The 22,761-nt window shown below is 29.6% G+C and overlaps 1 pseudogene; it reads left to right on the top strand.

Annotated features, from left to right (window-relative positions):
• The first annotated feature begins 781 nt into the window (after positions 1-781).
• On the top strand, positions 782-2,553 carry LOC139847623 (protein ENHANCED DISEASE RESISTANCE 2-like; annotated as a pseudogene).
• The last annotated feature ends 20,208 nt before the right edge of the window (positions 2,554-22,761 follow it).

The raw sequence follows: 22,761 nt of genomic DNA, 5'->3' as shown, positions 1-22,761 counted from the left end.
ACGGATGAAGACGATCGAAGAAGGTTTCACTGGGATTTTGAGGTTTTGTACTTCATTGATGTTTTATAGGTAAGTTGATCTTAATTTTACGTAATGGTTACAGGTGGCATAGTGAGCTGGTTGGGAAAGGGAAAGTAGTGCAGGTGCAAAAAATTTGAAAAACCTACCTATAAAATCATATAACACGAAGTTAATGTATCTGAAGACGCCTTATAAAATCATATAATACAAAGTTTATATTCCTGTTTATCTTGTGATACTTAAAGACGCTTCTGTGGGTGGCATTAATCTAGGAGTTTTTATCTTCTAAATTATCTTTTTCTTGAATCCTTTTTATTTACAAGGCATTATGTACAAGGATTCAACCCGGTTCAAAACCAGTACATGTTTTGGCTCGAGACTCGTATCTTGAATTATATATACCGTTCATATATCTTTTTTTAAATGCTTGATTGTTTTGAACATTTTTAAGTACTGAACCTTTATTTCACATGCAGGGTTTGTCTTTTAGTAAACTATGTGGTTCACCTATTTGTTATCAGATAGATTTGACTCATAATTCAACTCAATTAAAATCATGATAAACGCACCCTCCTTACTTCCTGTATTAAATCTGTTCATTCGCATACATGATTCGCTTCATTTTAATACTAAAATTTTTCTTGATAAATGTTAGTGCCATATGTGTAATTATAGCTACTCTTACATGCTAAAACTATGTGGCAAACTGATTGTATTGTTGTTTCCTGAATAGATCTCTGTATGCGTTGGTCTGCTTTTGATGAGGGTGTGTCATTTACATATATGTGTGTTGATGATCTTGCATAATTATTATATATATATATATATATAATATATATATATATATATATATATATATATATATATATATATATATATATATATATATATATATATATATATATATATATATATATTCAATTGGAAAACACAAAAAGACAAAAAAAAAATGTCACTATTCATTTGAAATTTTTTTGCAATTTTGTCACCTTACCCCCCGGTTTTTACATTATGTTAAATTTCACCTCTTTTGGCTACCTTTTTAATTTTGACCAACCCTCTAATTTTAAGGGATATACGTTAAACGAACTATAAATTTATTAGAATGAATATGTATATCAGTTGGTAAGGATGTTTGTTGAAATTTAAAGGAACGCAGGTTTGAACCTTGAAGTTGGCCTTTTTTTTTTTTTTTTTTTTTTTTTTCAGGCTAGCGATCTTGGGCCCAGCGAAACGGGCCGACCCGAATACTTGTTATTTAGAATTTATAATGGAAAAACTAAAGGGAATTCAATTGAAATGGCATTATTCATTGGTTTAAGGCTAAACAAATACCATGACATTATTCATTGGTTATGTTGGTTTATAGTAAACACCAATCGATAAATCAAAATTAAACATCTGGCTAAAGATGTAAATTATCATTAGTCAAGTGGGTTGAAAGTGAGTAGCGCAAAACACCAGTCAGAATCCAATGCTCCTAAAACCTAAAGGTGTGACATGCGTCAGTTTTCGAGTACATGGACCCTTTTGTCTTCAGAGCTATTAACAAAAATCCTTAACCTATACTCTATATGTTTTGAGTTGTTTCATGCGATATTGACCTTGTATGTTATCTTCAACCACTCTTATCACGATGCAGGTCAACTTCAACTATATGTAACTTCTCCTGCTCTTTGTTACCTATATTCCAATGTATAGGAAGTGGAACAATTAATAGAAAAGTAAACAACATTTTACTTCATAGAAAAATTTACGCCGTTGGTACCTGTAGTTTGTACTATCTTGCATCACAGCACCTAACTATTTTTTTTGCGTTGTTGGTACCCAGGGTTTCATCTTATAACGTTCTTGGTACCCATACAAAATGGATGTTAGTATATGGGGTTAACCCCTCACATGTGCAACGCATGTGAGGGTATTTTCGTCCAAAATAAATAAATCACCTTCCAGTTCATACCTCCTTCAACCCGCCGGTGTCGATTGGCTCCGGTCTACTTCGAAACTCGATCACGTCCTTTCACGCTCCGAAAATCGCGTCATCAACGCGCTTTGTAAACACAACTTTAAGAAAAAATTTATACTCGCGGTTAATTTACAGGTTCCAGGTAGAGATCATCATAGCGCGGTTTTCTATTTCGCAACTGATGAACCGGTTCAACCTGGTTCGCTACTGTTAGGTTTATTAACGACGATGATGCGTTTCGTAAGTAACCAGCGGTTTAAAATTGTGAACCGGATTGTGTAAGGACCGTGGATTATTAAAGAAACAATCGGTAATTAATTAATTATTCAGCTTGTTTGTTGGAGAAAGCGTTAAATTGTTATTATTATAATGGAATTAATTATTTGGAAATTGATGTTGATATTGGTAGCTCCAAAATTGCAACTGCTATATTGAAATTGGCGTTAGGTTGTGTAACTACTGTGACAATTGATATGAGATTTGTGGTTGAAGCACAATAAGAAGAGGATTTACCTGAGAGATTGTTTGGTGCAGTTAGGGTTTGTCAAATGGAAACGTCTTCTTGATTCAGGTAATTTGGTTAGTATGAATGTGTTTGGTGTAGTTACATGATGTCGAAGGTGATTTATTTATTTTTGGACGACAACACCCTCACATGCGTGGCACATGGTTAACCCCCATATACTAACATTCATTTTGTATGGGTACCAAGAACGTTATAAGATGAAACTTTGGGTACCAACGACGTAGAAAAAATAGTTTAGGTGTTGTGATGCAAGTTAGTACAAACCACAGGTACCAACGACGTAATTTTTTCTACTTCATATCTCACGTGGCTAACATGTAAAATAAATTTAATAGGCGAATCCAGCCATATACAGAAGCTTTCATGAAACAATTGCCGAGTAAGCAACCTTACATACCTAAAAATTAAATTTAAAATAACTACTGAGAAACTCAAATTTACAAGTACAAATTAAGGTTCACACCGAATTAGGGATGGCAATGGCCACCCGATCCGATGGATATCAACCCGATCCACCCGCTTCGTGATGGATATGGACGAACCTAAATGGATATGGATACGGATATGGATGAACCTAAATGGATATGGATATGGATATGGATGAAAAGTTTCATCCATGGATATATCCATTTGTAACGACCCGGAAATTTCCGACCAAATTTAAACCTTAAACTCTATAGGTTTTCGACACGATAAGCAAAAACCCTAATTTTGAGTCTAGAAAGTCTGAAATCTATATTTGGATAACTAGTTACCATGTTGACCATTCTCGAGGATTCACGAACAACTGTTTGTAATTAAATATGTATATGTATAAATATAAATAATATATCAATATTACTATCATTACTTTCATTATTGTTACTAATGTTGATGTTAATAATGATATTAATATCTGTATTTTTTTTTTTAAAGAATTGTTACATGTAACTTGATACATAATTATTATTAGTATTGTTATGATTATTATTTGCTTTAATGTTAATTAACAATATTATTAGTATTACTAGTATTCTATTATTTTAGTATTAGCATTTTGATGCTACTATCAACTTTACTATGAACCTTATCAGTTTTATCAATATTTGATATCATTATTAATAAAATTATTATTAATACAAATGGTATTATTATTATTAAGCTACTTAATTATTAGTTATTATAAATATTGATATTATTATCATTATTATAAGTTTATATAATTGTTATTAATATTAATGCATGCATATATTTAATAATACTAAATATAATTAAGATACATATACATATACATATGCAAACTACTATAAGTATATAATTAAATATATATACAAAATTATAATTATATAAAAAAAAACAGTTTATATATATATTTATAAAAATACAGATATATAAAAATATAATTATATAAACATATAAGTATATATACATGATATATAATAATGTTATTACACTAAAATTCATTCAGGTCTCTATCTTTCTTTATATTTTATTTATTTATTTATTTATTTTTGTCTGCTATATTATTTAGTTGCTGTGCTGCCCGTGATACTAGTTGTCTATATAAATCGAATTCCTCTATGATGAGGATTAAAAATCAGATGACTTCTATAACCATTATCAATTAACTTATATTATCTATTTTTATTATTTTGCTGCGAAAACCAGAAAAAAAAAGAACTGCTCGCCATATCCATTTTTTTCAAAGGCTTAGTTTCGAAACAATCATCCAAATCTAATAACACAGAAGTTTGGAGAATAATTCCTTCGAGCTATCTGCAAATTTTGAGTCTCTAATTCCTTAAACTGATTTTTAATTTTCAAAGTCATTGATATGAACAAAAAGTCAAAACAATTGTTCTTGATTAAATTCGAGTTCGTTGTTACGTTTTGAGTTTAATTGATGATGGAGAAAGTTTTTAGGAAGGAATTGAAATATAACTTGTGTTATAACCTTTGTCAAATTCATAGCTTATCGACAAATCAATTTTTTTTTTGTAATATAGCAGCGACAGCAGCTATTGCTGCTCTTCCTCTCGTTTTATTTTTTTTATGTTTCCAAATCACACTTTATGATGTTGTTAACGTTTACAAGTCTTAACTGAATCCATAAAATTAGATAATTTGGGTTTTGAAACATCTCTGATCGATTTGGGAAATTAGAAGAAGAAGAAAGTGGTGACAGGAAAGTACGGGTTATATTTACATGTTTTCAGTAATATTTCGGAAAAAGGCTTCAGCCCAACTGGTTTCACTTGGTGTCGTGGTATCGAGAGGTTGTGGGTTCGAGTCCCGCTGATGACAACTTTTTATTTTCAACCCATTTTGAGAGGTAGTGATCCTTATATTTACTATTATTATTATTATTATTATTTTGATAATTGTTATTACTAACACTATTATCCTTATTAGTAATATCATTATGTAATATCATTATAAATACTAACATTAATGATAAAAAGATTGTTGTTATTATATGAACATTTTTGTATTATGTAATTTTTTTTTTTTTTAAAAAAAAAAAAAAAATATTTTCGTTACTATTATTATCAAACTTTTCGTTTAATTTAAAAACTACAGTTATGGTCTTTATTATTAATAAGGTTATTATTATTATTAGTAGATTATTTTTTTTTTATCAAAAACTGTCTTTTTAAATAGATAAATATATCATACATAAATATATTTTTTTACATGCACCATAATTATAATAAAACCGCAAATAACTATACATAACAAATTTATTAAGTTTTTGTATATAAATACTTACAAATTACAAACTATCGATTTTAAACGTGACATTAAATAATTACGGACATATTAATATAACTATACAAATAATAAATCGATTGGAATATATGTACAGATCAACTATACCTAATATAAAAATATTTATTCGATTAATATTATATATATATATATATATTAATGAATATACAATTGATATAGGTTCGTGAATCCGAGGCCAACCCTACAATTGTTCGATAATGTTATATGTATTTTTACTACAAAATACATTAGGTGAGTATATAGTCCCACTTTTAAACTCTAAATATTTCGGGATGAGAATACATGTATTTTATGTTTTACGTTATGGACACAAGTAACTGAAAAATATATTCTACGTTGAGTTGTACCACTGGCATACTTCCCTGTAGCTTGGTAACTGTTATTTACAGCGGTATTGTAAACGCGAATCCTGTTGATAGATCTATCGGGCCTGACAACCCCAACCGGACTGGACGACCAGTATTCAACGGTTGCACAGTACTTCGTTTCGTGACTACACTTGGTACGGTGTAGTAAGATTTCATAATAAAGGGAATATGCGACGTGATTAAATGTTAAGTATAGATACCAAGTGCTCAACCACTTAGAATATTGTTTATTAAACTGTTTGTATATGAAATCTTGTGGTCCATTGTTATATCGCTGCTAGCATCAAACCTATATATCTCACCAACTTTATGTTGACTTTTTAAAGCATGTTATTCTCAGGTACGAATTAAGTCTTCCGCTGTGCATTTGCTCATTTTAAGGACAATACTTGGAGTCGATCATCGCAATGGGACTAGATGTTGATGACTTTGTCCAGGAGGATAAGGACGGGTCGTTACATGTGGTATCAGAGCGTTGGTCTTAGCGAACCAGGTCTTACATTAGTGTGTCTAACTGATAGTTGTTAGAATGCATTAATGAGTCTGGACTTTGACCGTGTCTACATGTCAAAAAGTTTTGCTTATCATTTCTAGTCGGAAATCATCTACTTATCATCCTTAGGGAATTGCCTGCTTACCATTCTTAAGTCTAGACATGCCTTACTGCCTTTATTGCATAGATAGTGTATAGACAAATTTATATCTTAGCGTATCTATTACGATAGACTTTGCTTAATATCTTCCGTAAATTTCTCCGTAATTTAAGGGATCCTGGTACTATATATATCTATGCATATTATGCATTGAGAATACCATCCAACTATTATTTGCTGTCACTAAGCTTTTCATACCAAAAATCTTTTCTGTGATCGCGTACGATGGCCTCTACGAATCAACCAAGTTCTTCTGACTCCGAAGATAGCGTGACGGGAGCGCACCAACCGATCAACTATCGTGATTTCTTTAGAAAGTGGGGATGGGTTCGCGAAATACTTACCCTATGGAGAAATGAAGAAGGTACTCCATATCACGAGCCGAACTTACCACCTAACGTCGGAGTGCTCGACCCGCTCACCGGCGAACCTGTTCGCAACACCGTTTATACCCTTTTTGCAAGAATTTTTCGTCTTGAGGCTATCATTAACGGAACTAGAGAAGATATCCGACCTTTACCTCACACTGATAACTAACCAGGGTTAGTAGAAGAAGTTAAAGAACTCCGAGCTCGAGTGTTAACTTTAGAGAGCACGGTACACAATTTGCAAGCACCAGCAGTATCACCAACACCAGTAACATCACCAGCTTCAGCACCAACGGTACCAGTACCATCAATAACCCAAGTTTCAACAATCCATGCCTCACCATCTTATTCTGCACCTCGAGTATAATCATCATTCTACAAATCGTTCTACATCGATTATCTTCGCTCGACATGGCGATTATGTAATTTCTAAAGTTTTAGAGATTATGTAATCTAGTATTAATGGTAAATCAAATGAGTTTAATATCTTATTGACTCATTAAATCCATAATTGCATCTGAAGAAAATATATATGCAAGTATATTTTCATAAAGATTGTAATTAAAAACTCTTCCGTACAAACTGATAATGATGAAAATATTTTAACGGGTGGGTAGTACCCGAGGAATATTTAGAATTCACATTAATAAGTTACACTGTACATTCTTCGAATCTGATTCAACGGACCTTTGCTATCCTGCTTACAACCACCGATATACATATCTGTTCACCATAAAATGACCATTTCTGTTCAGATTTCATATTTGGATTTTGACCTATCAGAATCCAACAAGTGGCATAATGAAGAAAACATTGGACAAAATAAAATTTGTTAGAAACAAACGAATTAACTAATTGAAATTTTGTTAAGAATCCACGCTAACTGTTCCAGCTAACTGTTCCTAGCTAACTGATTACATTTTATTTATCGCAATTTAATTATCGCAATTTTATTTATCGTCATTTAATTTCTGTTATTTACTTTACGCATTTAATTTATCGTCATTTAATTTCTGTTATTTACTTTTACGCACTATAAATAACGGGACACGTATACAAGGTTTCGACCTATCATATCGACCCATCTATATATATATTCCGGAACAACCATAGACACTCTATATGTGAATGTTGGAGTTGGCTATACAGGGTCGGAGTTGATTCCAAAATATATTTATACTTTGAGTTGTGATCGACACCGAGACCGGTACACGGGTCACGATACGTATTATGTAATTCGAATATTATATATTAAATTATATATGAATCATTGAACCATCAGACTATTGGACTGCTAACTTTGGACAATTAAAATGAATTAAATTAAAATATTGATTATAACATATGAAACTAAATAATTCTTCAAGCTTGCCACTTGATTCCATCTTAAACCTCATTTGTATCTCGACAGTTACAATTACATTCAAATCTTTTCATGATTCTTGAAAACACTTCGATCGAAAAGTTGAACCAACCGCACCTCGTTTACGGAAGGAAGATTTATGCATATAGTTATACACCTGAAAACTCTCGAAAACCGAGTCAACAGTTAACACGTAGCAGTGATAATTCCTTTGGTGATTATTATTACCCAAAATAACTTTGTAATCCCTTTCCAAAATTAGCCAATTTTATCACAGCTTCAACAAGTTAACTTCGACTTCTCAGAAAGGTTAGTCTCGATATATACGTTATTCTTGCGCAGTCGCTACCGGAAAACCCTTTTATATTCCACCATACTATCATAAGCGTTTAATCATCTAAAAACACAATTCGCTCGAAAACACCTCGGATTGATAACCGACGATTCAGTTATGGCTGCATTAAATGCAGAGGAAACAGTAAATTCATAGATAGCCTAAATAGCCAAAAGTTTGATGATAAAGAAGGGAGTGTTAGGAACGCTCGATAGAAATTTGGTACGAAAAAAAAAAAAACGGTTTGAGCTAACCGTGAAGGAAACAAAGAGCAAATACAAGGACTGAACCTGTCTTCAAAGAATCCAAACGATTCAGTGCCTCCTGAAACCGTTAGTATGAACCCTACTCCTTATTCTAAACTTTTTCAGATGATATTATTCATCATCATCTTATCTTAGATATTATAAAATATCTTCATATTTTCCGCTATACATATTCTCCATAATTCTAAAGATATTTTCACAGCTATTCCTATCTGCAATCATCTATCTCCCCGTAATATCTGCGTTACAACATAAAAGAAACTGTGGTAGTTTCTAAATTCTGAAATCTTAAAGTTTAAAATATGAATGTTTTGAAGCAGTGTTGGGAACTGATGCGTGAATTAGTATAATATAATGAAACTTGATCAACTTCATTATATTACAGTAAGTCACGTTGCGTTTCTAATGGAATGTGATGATTCACAGTACCATCATCATGTGCCATGTTACACGGCTCTTACAATCTATCCAATCTCTAAACATATCAAGAAAATATTCTCTTGATGATTCGGTCTTTTCCAGGATATTCTGGTAATTTGACAAATCAAAAATCGTGCCATTACCAATTCTCTCTTAGGACATTAACTATATTCATTTCGAATTTCATACCTACGAATTCCGGACCATTACAAAAGATGCTTAGTTGAAAAGGAGGAAAAGAAAAAAAGAATGAAGCTCCGAAATAGAAATTGGAGTATAAATCGCAGTAAATGGAAGAGAGTATTAACTGTGGATGATAATGATTATAGAAAACAAAAGCAAGGACATCAAAGTATAAGGGAAGATATAAAACCCAATAATCACCCAGAAACTACAAACCGTGTATATCAATACGTAATGCGACGTAAAGACACGGGAGAATAAGAAACATTATAATTCCAAGAAAATCATAAAAGTAAATAGATTCTTCTGGCGGCAAATGAAAAAGAAGAATGAAGGATATGAAGGTTAGAAGTATAATAAGAATCAGGATTGGATGGAACATATTAAGAATGAGTAGAGGAAGAAAGAATAAAAGGTGTGGAGAATAAGGAAAACGAAGGGGGTGGATTTATAGCAATATATCCGACAGAGAAATCAGGAACAGATTATTGCATTAATTAAAGAAGATTTTGATTTTCTATATCGCCGAAGAACCAAATCTTATTACGTAAGATTTTCTTTAAATCCCTTAAATCCCGGAAATCAACAGTAACTACGTCATCGGATGAAACGAATATATTTATTTACACATTTCGCTCTTTTGTGATAACTTCACTTGTACGCTTCACATAAACGAATTGTTTTACCACTGTTACTAAATGGTGATAAAACTCTAGTTATCAATTCATACTCGTCATAAAAAAAAAAACATTATATTGTTAGTTATGACGATCTCGATCAAATTTCGGGGACGAAATTTCTTTAACGGGTGGGTACTGTAACGACCCGGAAATTTCCGACCAAATTTAAACCTTAAACTCTATAGGTTTTCGACACGATAAGCAAAAACCCTAATTTTGAGTCTAGAAAGTCTGAAATCTATATTTGGATAACTAGTTACCATGTTGACCATTCTCGAGGATTCACGAACAACTGTTTGTAATTAAATATGTATATGTATAAATATAAATAATATATCAATATTACTATCATTACTTTCATTATTGTTACTAATGTTGATGTTAATAATGATATTAATATCTGTATTTTTTTTTTTAAAGAATTGTTACATGTAACTTGATACATAATTATTATTAGTATTGTTATGATTATTATTTGCTTTAATGTTAATTAACAATATTATTAGTATTACTAGTATTCTATTATTTTAGTATTAGCATTTTGATGCTACTATCAACTTTACTATGAACCTTATCAGTTTTATCAATATTTGATATCATTATTAATAAAATTATTATTAATACAAATGGTATTATTATTATTAAGCTACTTAATTATTAGTTATTATAAATATTGATATTATTATCATTATTATAAGTTTATATAATTGTTATTAATATTAATGCATGCATATATTTAATAATACTAAATATAATTAAGATACATATACATATACATATGCAAACTACTATAAGTATATAATTAAATATATATACAAAATTATAATTATATAAAAAAAAACAGTTTATATATATATTTATAAAAATACAGATATATAAAAATATAATTATATAAACATATAAGTATATATACATGATATATAATAATGTTATTACACTAAAATTCATTCAGGTCTCTATCTTTCTTTATATTTTATTTATTTATTTATTTATTTTTGTCTGCTATATTATTTAGTTGCTGTGCTGCCCGTGATACTAGTTGTCTATATAAATCGAATTCCTCTATGATGAGGATTAAAAATCAGATGACTTCTATAACCATTATCAATTAACTTATATTATCTATTTTTATTATTTTGCTGCGAAAACCAGAAAAAAAAAGAACTGCTCGCCATATCCATTTTTTTCAAAGGCTTAGTTTCGAAACAATCATCCAAATCTAATAACACAGAAGTTTGGAGAATAATTCCTTCGAGCTATCTGCAAATTTTGAGTCTCTAATTCCTTAAACTGATTTTTAATTTTCAAAGTCATTGATATGAACAAAAAGTCAAAACAATTGTTCTTGATTAAATTCGAGTTCGTTGTTACGTTTTGAGTTTAATTGATGATGGAGAAAGTTTTTAGGAAGGAATTGAAATATAACTTGTGTTATAACCTTTGTCAAATTCATAGCTTATCGACAAATCAATTTTTTTTTTGTAATATAGCAGCGACAGCAGCTATTGCTGCTCTTCCTCTCGTTTTATTTTTTTTATGTTTCCAAATCACACTTTATGATGTTGTTAACGTTTACAAGTCTTAACTGAATCCATAAAATTAGATAATTTGGGTTTTGAAACATCTCTGATCGATTTGGGAAATTAGAAGAAGAAGAAAGTGGTGACAGGAAAGTACGGGTTATATTTACATGTTTTCAGTAATATTTCGGAAAAAGGCTTCAGCCCAACTGGTTTCACTTGGTGTCGTGGTATCGAGAGGTTGTGGGTTCGAGTCCCGCTGATGACAACTTTTTATTTTCAACCCATTTTGAGAGGTAGTGATCCTTATATTTACTATTATTATTATTATTATTATTTTGATAATTGTTATTACTAACACTATTATCCTTATTAGTAATATCATTATGTAATATCATTATAAATACTAACATTAATGATAAAAAGATTGTTGTTATTATATGAACATTTTTGTATTATGTAATTTTTTTTTTTTTTAAAAAAAAAAAAAAAAATATTTTCGTTACTATTATTATCAAACTTTTCGTTTAATTTAAAAACTACAGTTATGGTCTTTATTATTAATAAGGTTATTATTATTATTAGTAGATTATTTTTTTTTTATCAAAAACTGTCTTTTTAAATAGATAAATATATCATACATAAATATATTTTTTTACATGCACCATAATTATAATAAAACCGCAAATAACTATACATAACAAATTTATTAAGTTTTTGTATATAAATACTTACAAATTACAAACTATCGATTTTAAACGTGACATTAAATAATTACGGACATATTAATATAACTATACAAATAATAAATCGATTGGAATATATGTACAGATCAACTATACCTAATATAAAAATATTTATTCGATTAATATTATATATATATATATATATTAATGAATATACAATTGATATAGGTTCGTGAATCCGAGGCCAACCCTACAATTGTTCGATAATGTTATATGTATTTTTACTACAAAATACATTAGGTGAGTATATAGTCCCACTTTTAAACTCTAAATATTTCGGGATGAGAATACATGTATTTTATGTTTTACGTTATGGACACAAGTAACTGAAAAATATATTCTACGTTGAGTTGTACCACTGGCATACTTCCCTGTAGCTTGGTAACTGTTATTTACAGCGGTATTGTAAACGCGAATCCTGTTGATAGATCTATCGGGCCTGACAACCCCAACCGGACTGGACGACCAGTATTCAACGGTTGCACAGTACTTCGTTTCGTGACTACACTTGGTACGGTGTAGTAAGATTTCATAATAAAGGGAATATGCGACGTGATTAAATGTTAAGTATAGATACCAAGTGCTCAACCACTTAGAATATTGTTTATTAAACTGTTTGTATATGAAATCTTGTGGTCCATTGTTATATCGCTGCTAGCATCAAACCTATATATCTCACCAACTTTATGTTGACTTTTTAAAGCATGTTATTCTCAGGTACGAATTAAGTCTTCCGCTGTGCATTTGCTCATTTTAAGGACAATACTTGGAGTCGATCATCGCAATGGGACTAGATGTTGATGACTTTGTCCAGGAGGATAAGGACGGGTCGTTACACCATTACCACCCGAAATACGTATACAAATACATAAATATAAATATATGCTTACATATTTACTATGACAAGTTCATTTACCGTTAGATTTATATTTTGCTTTCAACCTTATACTAAAATAACTATAATATATTACAATAAAACACACATATCTAATAAAATAAACTTACAATTTTCATATCGAATTTAACATAATCCATGTTTTATAGTAAAATTTAACAAATTTTGTTATATGTTTGACAAAGATTATACATTCTTATGGGTAGATTTTAAATATGTCAAGTTATATTTATTTCTGCTATACTACATTTTTATTTTAATCGCATATTAGAAAATATCATAACATTTTTTTAATATCCATTGGATATCCATTAACCCGCTTAATCCACGGGATATGGATATGGATGTATGACTTGAAACTAAACGGATATGAATATGGATGAACAAAAAATAAATGGATATGGATGTGAATACGGCATCACCCGCTCCATATTCGATCCATTGACATCCCTACACCGAATACAATACTTGTGATCCATCCCATTATGTTACAATTGGACCAAATTATGATGTGCCCTTATATATATATATATATATATATATATATATATATATATATATATATATATATATATATATATATATATATATATATATATATATATAAAAGGTTTAGAAATGTGTATACAATAATTACATTATCAATGAAATTATTTTTATTTTAATTCAATCAATGTAATTGTGTTAATTTATTTATTTAATTTAATCACTAAAAAATGACCAACACCCTCACCAGTGGCGGATCTAGGATTCATATTCAGTGGTGTCACTAATTAAAAGATAAAAAAAATAACACTATCCAGTGATGTCACACAAAAAAAATTACACTATCCAGTAGTATCACTAGTTAAAAGTCTCAAAAAATTTCCATTGCATCGCGTATTTCAGTGGTAGCCCGTGCTACCACTGGAGTCAAAGTAGGTCCGCCCTTGACCCTCACACCACTATTTCAAACTCGGTCACCAGTGACACGCACGTAACCTAAGTCACCAATCTCATTGCTTTTAACTTCTAAAGATGTGAATAAACAAACATTTCCATGCGTAGGGTAAAACATTTAAAAAAAACGTTAAATCACAACTTGACCCATAATAGTAGCGTTTTTTCAACTTAATTATGCGCAAATAAACAAGTGTGAGGGTGAGAACCACGAGGGCGGGTCAAGGCGGGTTTGTGCTAGCAACGCCCTCAAGGGCAGCAATAGAGAGAGAGAGAGGGGCACATTTAGCAAGGTAGAAGGGTTATTCGAGGTGTATAAAAGTGTTGCATAATTCAATATCCGCTACTTTAAATTAAACAAAATATTGCTACATATAAAACTTTTATGTCTTAAAGACTTTAGTTAGGAAAAAAATCAATATTTAATGATGAACATAAAAGTTATCTAATGTGTTTCAACCTTTCTACAATAAGTTTATCATCGTTTCCTCTTCTCGTTAATAAATAATGTATTGTTTATACAGTCTATCAAAGAATATTATATGTATTATATATTATATTATATATATATATATATATATATATATATATATATATATATATATATATATATATATATATCAAAGAATATTATATGTATTATATTATATATATATATATATATATATATATATATATATATATATATATATATATATATATATATATATATATATATATATATAAAATATAATATATAATACATATAATCTCTTTCTCTTTTTATTATTATAGCAAAAACAATATTAGCAAAACATCTTATATATAAATTGACATATCACAAAGATGACTCTTGGATTTAAAAGATTTAAAAGTTATACAATAAACACTAATGAGATGATAACTCAACTTAACTGTTATTCCTTGAGCATGAGATTTGAAGGACGTAACCCGGGTTCGAATCTCACAAGTTCGAGTTCGAAATACGTGGTACGGATTCAAATAGGTATTGTGAGTTTCCTCGTGGCAGTTGTTTCGAATATGATCGGATGGGTGGTTCCACATTTGTTGGACCACATCAATAACTCCTAACACGTTGTTATAAATAACAACCCTATAAAAATTACAACAATCCTACAAAAATAATGATATTTTTACAACAACAAAAAAACATGTGCGCCGTAATTTGTGTCACGACCCGGAAAATTTCGACTAATTTTAACTCAAACTCTCAATACGATTTAATATTTTTGACCCGATAAGCAAAGTCTGTAATGTTGAGTTCCAAAATTTTTGAATTTGTTTTCATATATGCAATTACCCTTCGACTATCTCCGACGATTCACGAACAACTATTTGTAAATAGATACATATATACTTTAATAAATATAGATATGTATATATTTGAAGTATCATTTAAAATATTATATGCTTTAATTAAATATGTAAAATATAATGCGATATAATAAAGTTATTATTAAAATAAATCTCTCTCTCTCTCTCTCTCTATATATATATATATATATATATATATAAACATATATATATAAACTAGATTTAAGAGCCCGTGCGTTGCACGGGGACTCTTCCGCAAAGATCGAGAATCTTGAAATGATAAAGTAATTAACCATTAACCATATCATATATTTATTGGCACAAGTAATTTTGTGGGTGAATTCGTTAAGTACAAACTTAAATTGAATGCTTACAAGTAATTTTCAGAGTAACAAAACCCCTTTTAAATATCACTTTCGAAGAAAAAAACAACAACCTAGACCGTGGAGCTCGAACTATTAAACGGCAACTGAATCACTCACGATGCAAACTTCACGAAAAACCCACATATGTTCTGTGAGCAGTCAAGAAATTAACAATTAAAATATGAAAATACTGGAATTTAAAATACAAAATCCTAATGGTTCTTTCGGTATGTGTCCAAAGGCACTTACCAATTGCACATACCTGCATAAATCTTGGCAACTACTAATGGTCTTGTCACAAGCATATGGGCTTTTAAGGGCTGCAATACAAATCTTGGCAACTTCTTCTCTTGATATCTTCCCCTACATAAACCCGCATATTATATGATTCATAAGAGTGCTACATTAGATAAGAATAGTAGAGGCGCCAATTTCTACCCATGTACTTAAGAATGGGTCAATTTGGGTTATGAATTATCTGTTATTGGTGAAATATGTAAGGATTAAGATTACAAGCTTGAAACCGCATAAGTAATTTAATTCAAAAGTTAGATTATTATTAGAATAATCTAAATCACTACAAATTTTAATCATATTTGTTACCGAATTTATTTAGTATTTAATGTATTTTGGGTCAAGGTGCCGGCTTGTTTTCACCCATGCCAAAGATTAAAGAACTACCCATTCTGCCAACTCTTAAAAAACAATATGAGCATCCACTTTAGGCGAAGGTTGTTTCAACATGCGTACCACAACACACTACATACACATTAACACAATACTATGTGCACACCAAATACTGGTACATATTAAGGTAAATCAATTAGAATTCATATTCAATTCAGTGAACCCGTCGTAATTATTATTATCCGTACATTAATCGATTATGACTAATAGAAAATCCCCCACGAAGCACAATTTCCACCAAGAATTTGACCACACATATAACAAAACTACTACTCAAAAATAAGAATTTAAGAATAGTAACATTTGGTTTAGCATATATGTAGATTACCTCATGATGTTTCCTATCTCACGGACTTAGCTTTTAGTTACGACAGACATATTTTGAAGCGACCCGTCCAAATCCATAAGGACGAATACAATAACATATGATTACATCGCGAGGTATTTGACCTCTATATGATACATTTTACAAACATTGCATTCATTTTTAAAAGACAACCTTTCATTACATCGAAAGTTGACATGCATGTATACCATTTCATAATATCCAACTTATAAATGACCTAATTTGTCATTTACTTAATAATGATCTCTATTGAACTTAACGACTTGAATGCAACGTCTTTTGAAATATGCCATGAATGATTCCAAGTAATATCTTTAAAATGAGCAAATGCACAGCGGAAGATTTCCTTAATACCTGAGAACAAACATGCTTTAAAGTGTCAACCAAAAGGTTGGTGAGTTCATTAGTTTATCGTAATCAATCATGTCCATAATTTTAACTGACCACAAGATTTCCTTTATTCAATAAACATACACTCGCAAGTGTTTAAAAATCATTCATAAGGATTGAACACCTGGTAACCGACATTAACATAATGCATATAGAATATCCTCAAACAGAAATTCATCTGTATAATATATACTCGAAGTACTAAAGCATACCATTTTCCAGTATGGGGGGAGTTAGTGCCCGTAGATCTACCTTTAGGATTCGCGTCAATTAGGGTGTCTGTTCCCTAATTCTTAGGTTACCAAGCTAAAATGGTGATATTCGATTTCGATAATCCAACCATAGAATGTAATTTTCGAGTACTTGTGTCTATTTCGTCAAACATTTATAAAAGCGGCGCATGTATTCTCAGTCCCTAAAATATATATTGCAAAAGTATTTAAAAAGGGAGTAATGAAACTAACGATACTGTATTTCGTAGTAAAAATACATATGACATCATTGAACAAGTGCAAGGTTGGCCTCGGATTCACGAACCAATATTAATTATATATATTTATATGTTGGTCAATATTTGTCTAACAATTTTTGATCAAGTCATAGTGTACCACAATCCTAATGCTCGAGACTAATATGCAAAAGTCAACAAAAGTCAACTTGACCCAAAATGACTTCCAAAATGACTTCCAAAATTTATACGTGTTTATTATATAACTTAACTATAGTCGTTTTATATATTTAAATATATTTATTAGATTTTATAATAATAAAAGTCATTTATTAATAAAAATTTATATTAACGTTTGTATATGATAAAATATACTTTTATATATCTTAAGTAGTAAAATTTATAAAGTTCACTTAATATCGTAAAACTATAGTGGTAAGTATTATTAATGTAATTGTATTACGCGTGGTGAAAAATATCTTTGTATCCCCTATTTATTTGATAAAATAACATTGATCATAATAATAATAAGTAAACGTTGTATTATTTTGTAATAATAATAATTATTATTATTCTATAAAAATAACAACATTTATATTTACTAAAAATGTTATTATGATAAAATGATAATACTAACATATTAGTAGTAATGATATTTTATAATAACAATGATATTTTTATTAAAAATAATAACGACGATAGTAATGATAATCATTTTAACAATAATACTAAAATTCAGTTGACTATAACTTCTAATCCGTTCATCGAAACCATTCGATATCTAAATGAAAAGTTCTTAATTTTTCGCTAGCTTTCCAACGACATGCATATCATATACCTTATTCTAGTAGCATATGTATTAAATTCAGGATTCATCATAAACTATCTAACGACAATATCAAACGTACAAGCATGCATAATCCTATATACTCGATCACTAGTTAGGGATACACTAATAATATATAAAAGTTAAGTTATGAGTGCTCACGTATCAATATTGAGATTCAATATTGCAGAAAAGTACGTAGACGCAACGGAGATGATAAACACTAGTTTGATCTCACGAGCATACCCCTGAACATTACTCATAACCTCCATAGCTATAACCCATAGTTTCCTTAGCTCTATCCCGCTCATAAAACCCGTTTTTAAATAATTCACTCATGACACCGTCGTAATATTTTATGTATAATTCTAATAATAATAATACTTCTAATAAGATTAATAATAAGAATATTAATCTTAATAATAATAATAATTTGAATAATAATAAAAATATTACGGAGTATATATGTGATCAGATAGATAGATGGAATGATGAATGAGTCGGCGATCGATTTATATAGAATAAATATAATAATATAAATATAATAATATAATATATATAAACATGTTAAAATAGTGAAAAACAGTGAAAAACAGTAAAGCCGCCTCAGTAAACATTACGCGTTTCGCGTAAAGTTTACAAATTCTGCGTAATGTTTTGAAACATTACGCGTTTCGCGTAGATGGGTACGCGATCCGCGTATGGTGTCTTCACAAAAGTTGTAGATTTTTGAGTTACAGTCATTTGGACACCGGAATCACCCTTTTTCAAGTCAGTATGATTTAGTTATGATTTTTCTCGTGCAAGTGCGCAGGTTTAGTGATTTCCATCATTTTAACTTGCAATCTTGAGATGAAATGTTATAGTCTTTTGGTGCTCATTAGAAATCTTTATTTTATCTTTATTTTTATTTTCATATCATTGAAAATCTATAAAAATATTTTATAATCAAATTCTATTATATCGAAAAAAATATTTTCGTACGTTTGAAACTAAATCAAATAATACTATATGGTTTAGTTTTCCAAAACTACTTATATTCAAAATCATTTTATTCAAATGTTTAAATAATAGAAATTGTTATATCATAAAACATTTTCATTTCATAAAGTAAAATCATATAATATATAAGTCATAATGTTTTCCAGTTTTTACTTACAGTTTATTCGAGAATCGTAGGGTTAAGTCCAATGGACAATTAAACGTATGAAATCATTTTAAATCAACATACCCATTTGCTTATTTTGTCGACATCCATTTACATTTCATGTTCTTACTATTATTTTTATGAAAGTTATATATTTACCTTATCAAGAGTCACGAGAAAGTTATTGTAAAGCATGCATTGAAAATTAAGCAGGAATCTCTACTAACTTTTGTCCAGTTATCGTTAATTGACACTTTTATTCTTACTTGTAAATCACTTTGCCAATCATTCCGAATACCATTAAAAAGGAAAGGTTTCCTAAATCAAAGTGGACCTTTCAACAGAGACTCTTAATCATACAATGTATCTGATGAATCAATCATTTGATATTATCTTTTAATTCCGCTGATAAATATCTTGAAATAATTACGTTCATGTAAAGTATTATTCATCTAATACTTCATTAATGTTCTCAAGTCATATAATAGATTTCGTAACTTATTTTCATATTAATCAAACCGTTTAACGTTTCATTAATATTTCTCAATTTAATAATCACACATATGTATATATTCATACATATCTAGTTACACATAATTGTTCGTGAATCGTCGAGAGCAGTCGAAAGGTAAATGAATACATGAACATAGTTCAAAGTTTTTGAGATTTCAATATTACAGCCTTTGCTTATCGTGTCAGAAATATTAAATCATATGAAGATAAAGTTTAAATTTGGTTGGAAATTTCTGGGTTGTCACATTTTATCACAGCTCCAGCAAGCCAACTTCGATTTTTCAGTCGAAACAGCCTTATTATAACCTTGATATATATGTTGCCCTTTCATCATCGTTACCGGAGAACCGTTTATATTCCACCACATTAGCAGTAAACTTATCAACAACCGTAATGATCTAGGATTTTCTGAAAAATCATTATATTTATCAAAACCCCATCATTTACTCATCTGCATCTTGTAACGAGAATTGCCAAACGAATCATCGGGAATTAGCGTAGACATGCTGTGAGATTTCAAAATACCGATTGCTAATTCCCGATGATTCGTATGGCAATTCTCGTTACAAGATGCAGATGAGTAAATGATGGGGTTTTGATAAATATAATGATTTTTCAGAAAATCCTAGATCATTACGGTTGTTGATAAGTTTACTGCTAATGTGGTGGAATATAAACGGTTCTCCGGTAACGATGATGAAAGGGCAACATATATATCAAGGTTATAATAAGGCTGTTTCGACTGAAAAATCGAAGTTGACTTGCTGGAGCTGTGATAAAATGTGATAACCCAGAAATTTCCAACCAAATTTAAACTTTATCTTCATATGATTTAATATTTCTGACACGATAAGCAAAGGCTGTAATATTGAAATCTCAAAAACTTTGAACTATGTTCATGTATTCATTTACCTTTCGACTGCTCTCGACGATTCACGAACAATTATGTGTAACTAGATATGTATGAATATATACATATGTGTGATTATTAAATTGAGAAATATTAATGAAACGTTAAACGGTTTGATTAATATGAAAATAAGTTACGAAATCTATTATATGACTTCAGAACGTTAATGAAGTATTAGATGAATAATACTTTACATGAACGTAATTATTTCAAGATATTTATCAGCGAAATTAAAAGATAATATCAAATGATTGATTCATCAGATACATTGTATGATTACGAGTCTCTGTTGAAAGGTCCACTTTGATTTAGGAAACCTTTCCTTTTTAACGGTATTCGGAATGATTGGTAAAGTGATTTACAAGTAAGAACAAAAGTGTCAATTAACGGTAACTGGACAAAAGTTAGTAGAGATTCCTGCTTAATTTTCAATGCATGCTTTACAATAACTTTCTCATGACTCTTGATAAGGTAAATATATAACTTTCATAAAAATAATAGTAAGAACATGAAATGTAAATGGATGTCGACAAAATAAGCAAATGGATATGTTGATTTAAAACAATTTCATACGTTTAATTGTCCATTGGACTTAACCCTACGATTCTCGAATAAACTGTAAGTAAAAACTGGAAACCATTATGACTTATATATTATATGATTTTACTTTATGAAATGAAAATGTTTTATGATATAACAATTTCTATTATTTAAACCTTTAAATAAAATGATTTTGAATATAAGTAGTTTTGGAAAACTAAACCTTATAGTATTATTTGATTTAGTTTCAAACGTACGAAAATATTTTTTTTCGATATAATAGAATTTGATTATAAAATATTTTTATAGATTTTCAATGATATGAAAATAAAAATAAAGATAAAATAAAGATTTCTAATGAGCACCAAAAGACTATAACATTTCATCTCAAGATTGCAAGTTAAAATGATGGAAATCACTAAACCTGCGCACTTGCACGAGAAAAATCATAACTAAATCATTCTGACTCGAAAAGGGTGATTCCGGTGTCCAAACGACCATAACTCAAAAATCTACAACTTTTGTGAAGACACCATATGCGGATCGCGTACCCATCTACGCGAAACGCGTAATGTTTCAAAACATTACGCAGAATTTGTAAACTTTACGCGAAACGCGTAATGTTTACTGAGGCGGCTTAACTGTTTTTCACTGTTTTTCACTATTTTAACACGTTTATATATATATATATATATATATATATATATATATATATATATATATATATATATATATATATATATATATATATTATATTATATTATATTTATATTATTATATTATTATATTTATTCTATATAAATCGATCGTCGACTCATTCATCATTCCATCTATCTATCTAATCACATATATACTCCGTAATGTTTTTATTATTATTCAAATTATTATTATTATTATTAAGATTAATATTCTTATTATTAATCTTATTAGAAGTATTATTATTATTATTAGAATTATACATAAAATATTACGACGGTGTCATGAGCGAATTATTTCAAAACGGGTTTTATAAGCGGGATAGAGCTAAGGAAATTATGGGTAATGTTCGGGGGTATGCTCGTGAGATCAAACTAGTGTTTATCATCTCCGTTGCGTCTACGTACTTTCCTGCAATATTGAATCTCAATATTGATACGTGAGCACTCATAACTTAACTTTTATATATTATTAGTGTATCCCTGACTAGTGCTCGAGTATATAGGATTATGCATGCTTGTACGTTTGATATTGTCGTTAGATAGTTTATGATGAATCCTGA

The sequence above is a fragment of the Rutidosis leptorrhynchoides genome, chromosome 1 (genome assembly GCF_046630445.1).
Source record: "Rutidosis leptorrhynchoides isolate AG116_Rl617_1_P2 chromosome 1, CSIRO_AGI_Rlap_v1, whole genome shotgun sequence".
Lineage (NCBI taxonomy): Eukaryota > Viridiplantae > Streptophyta > Magnoliopsida > Asterales > Asteraceae > Rutidosis > Rutidosis leptorrhynchoides.
Note: the sequence above shows the minus strand (reverse complement) of the source record. Positions and strands in the feature narration are given on the sequence as shown.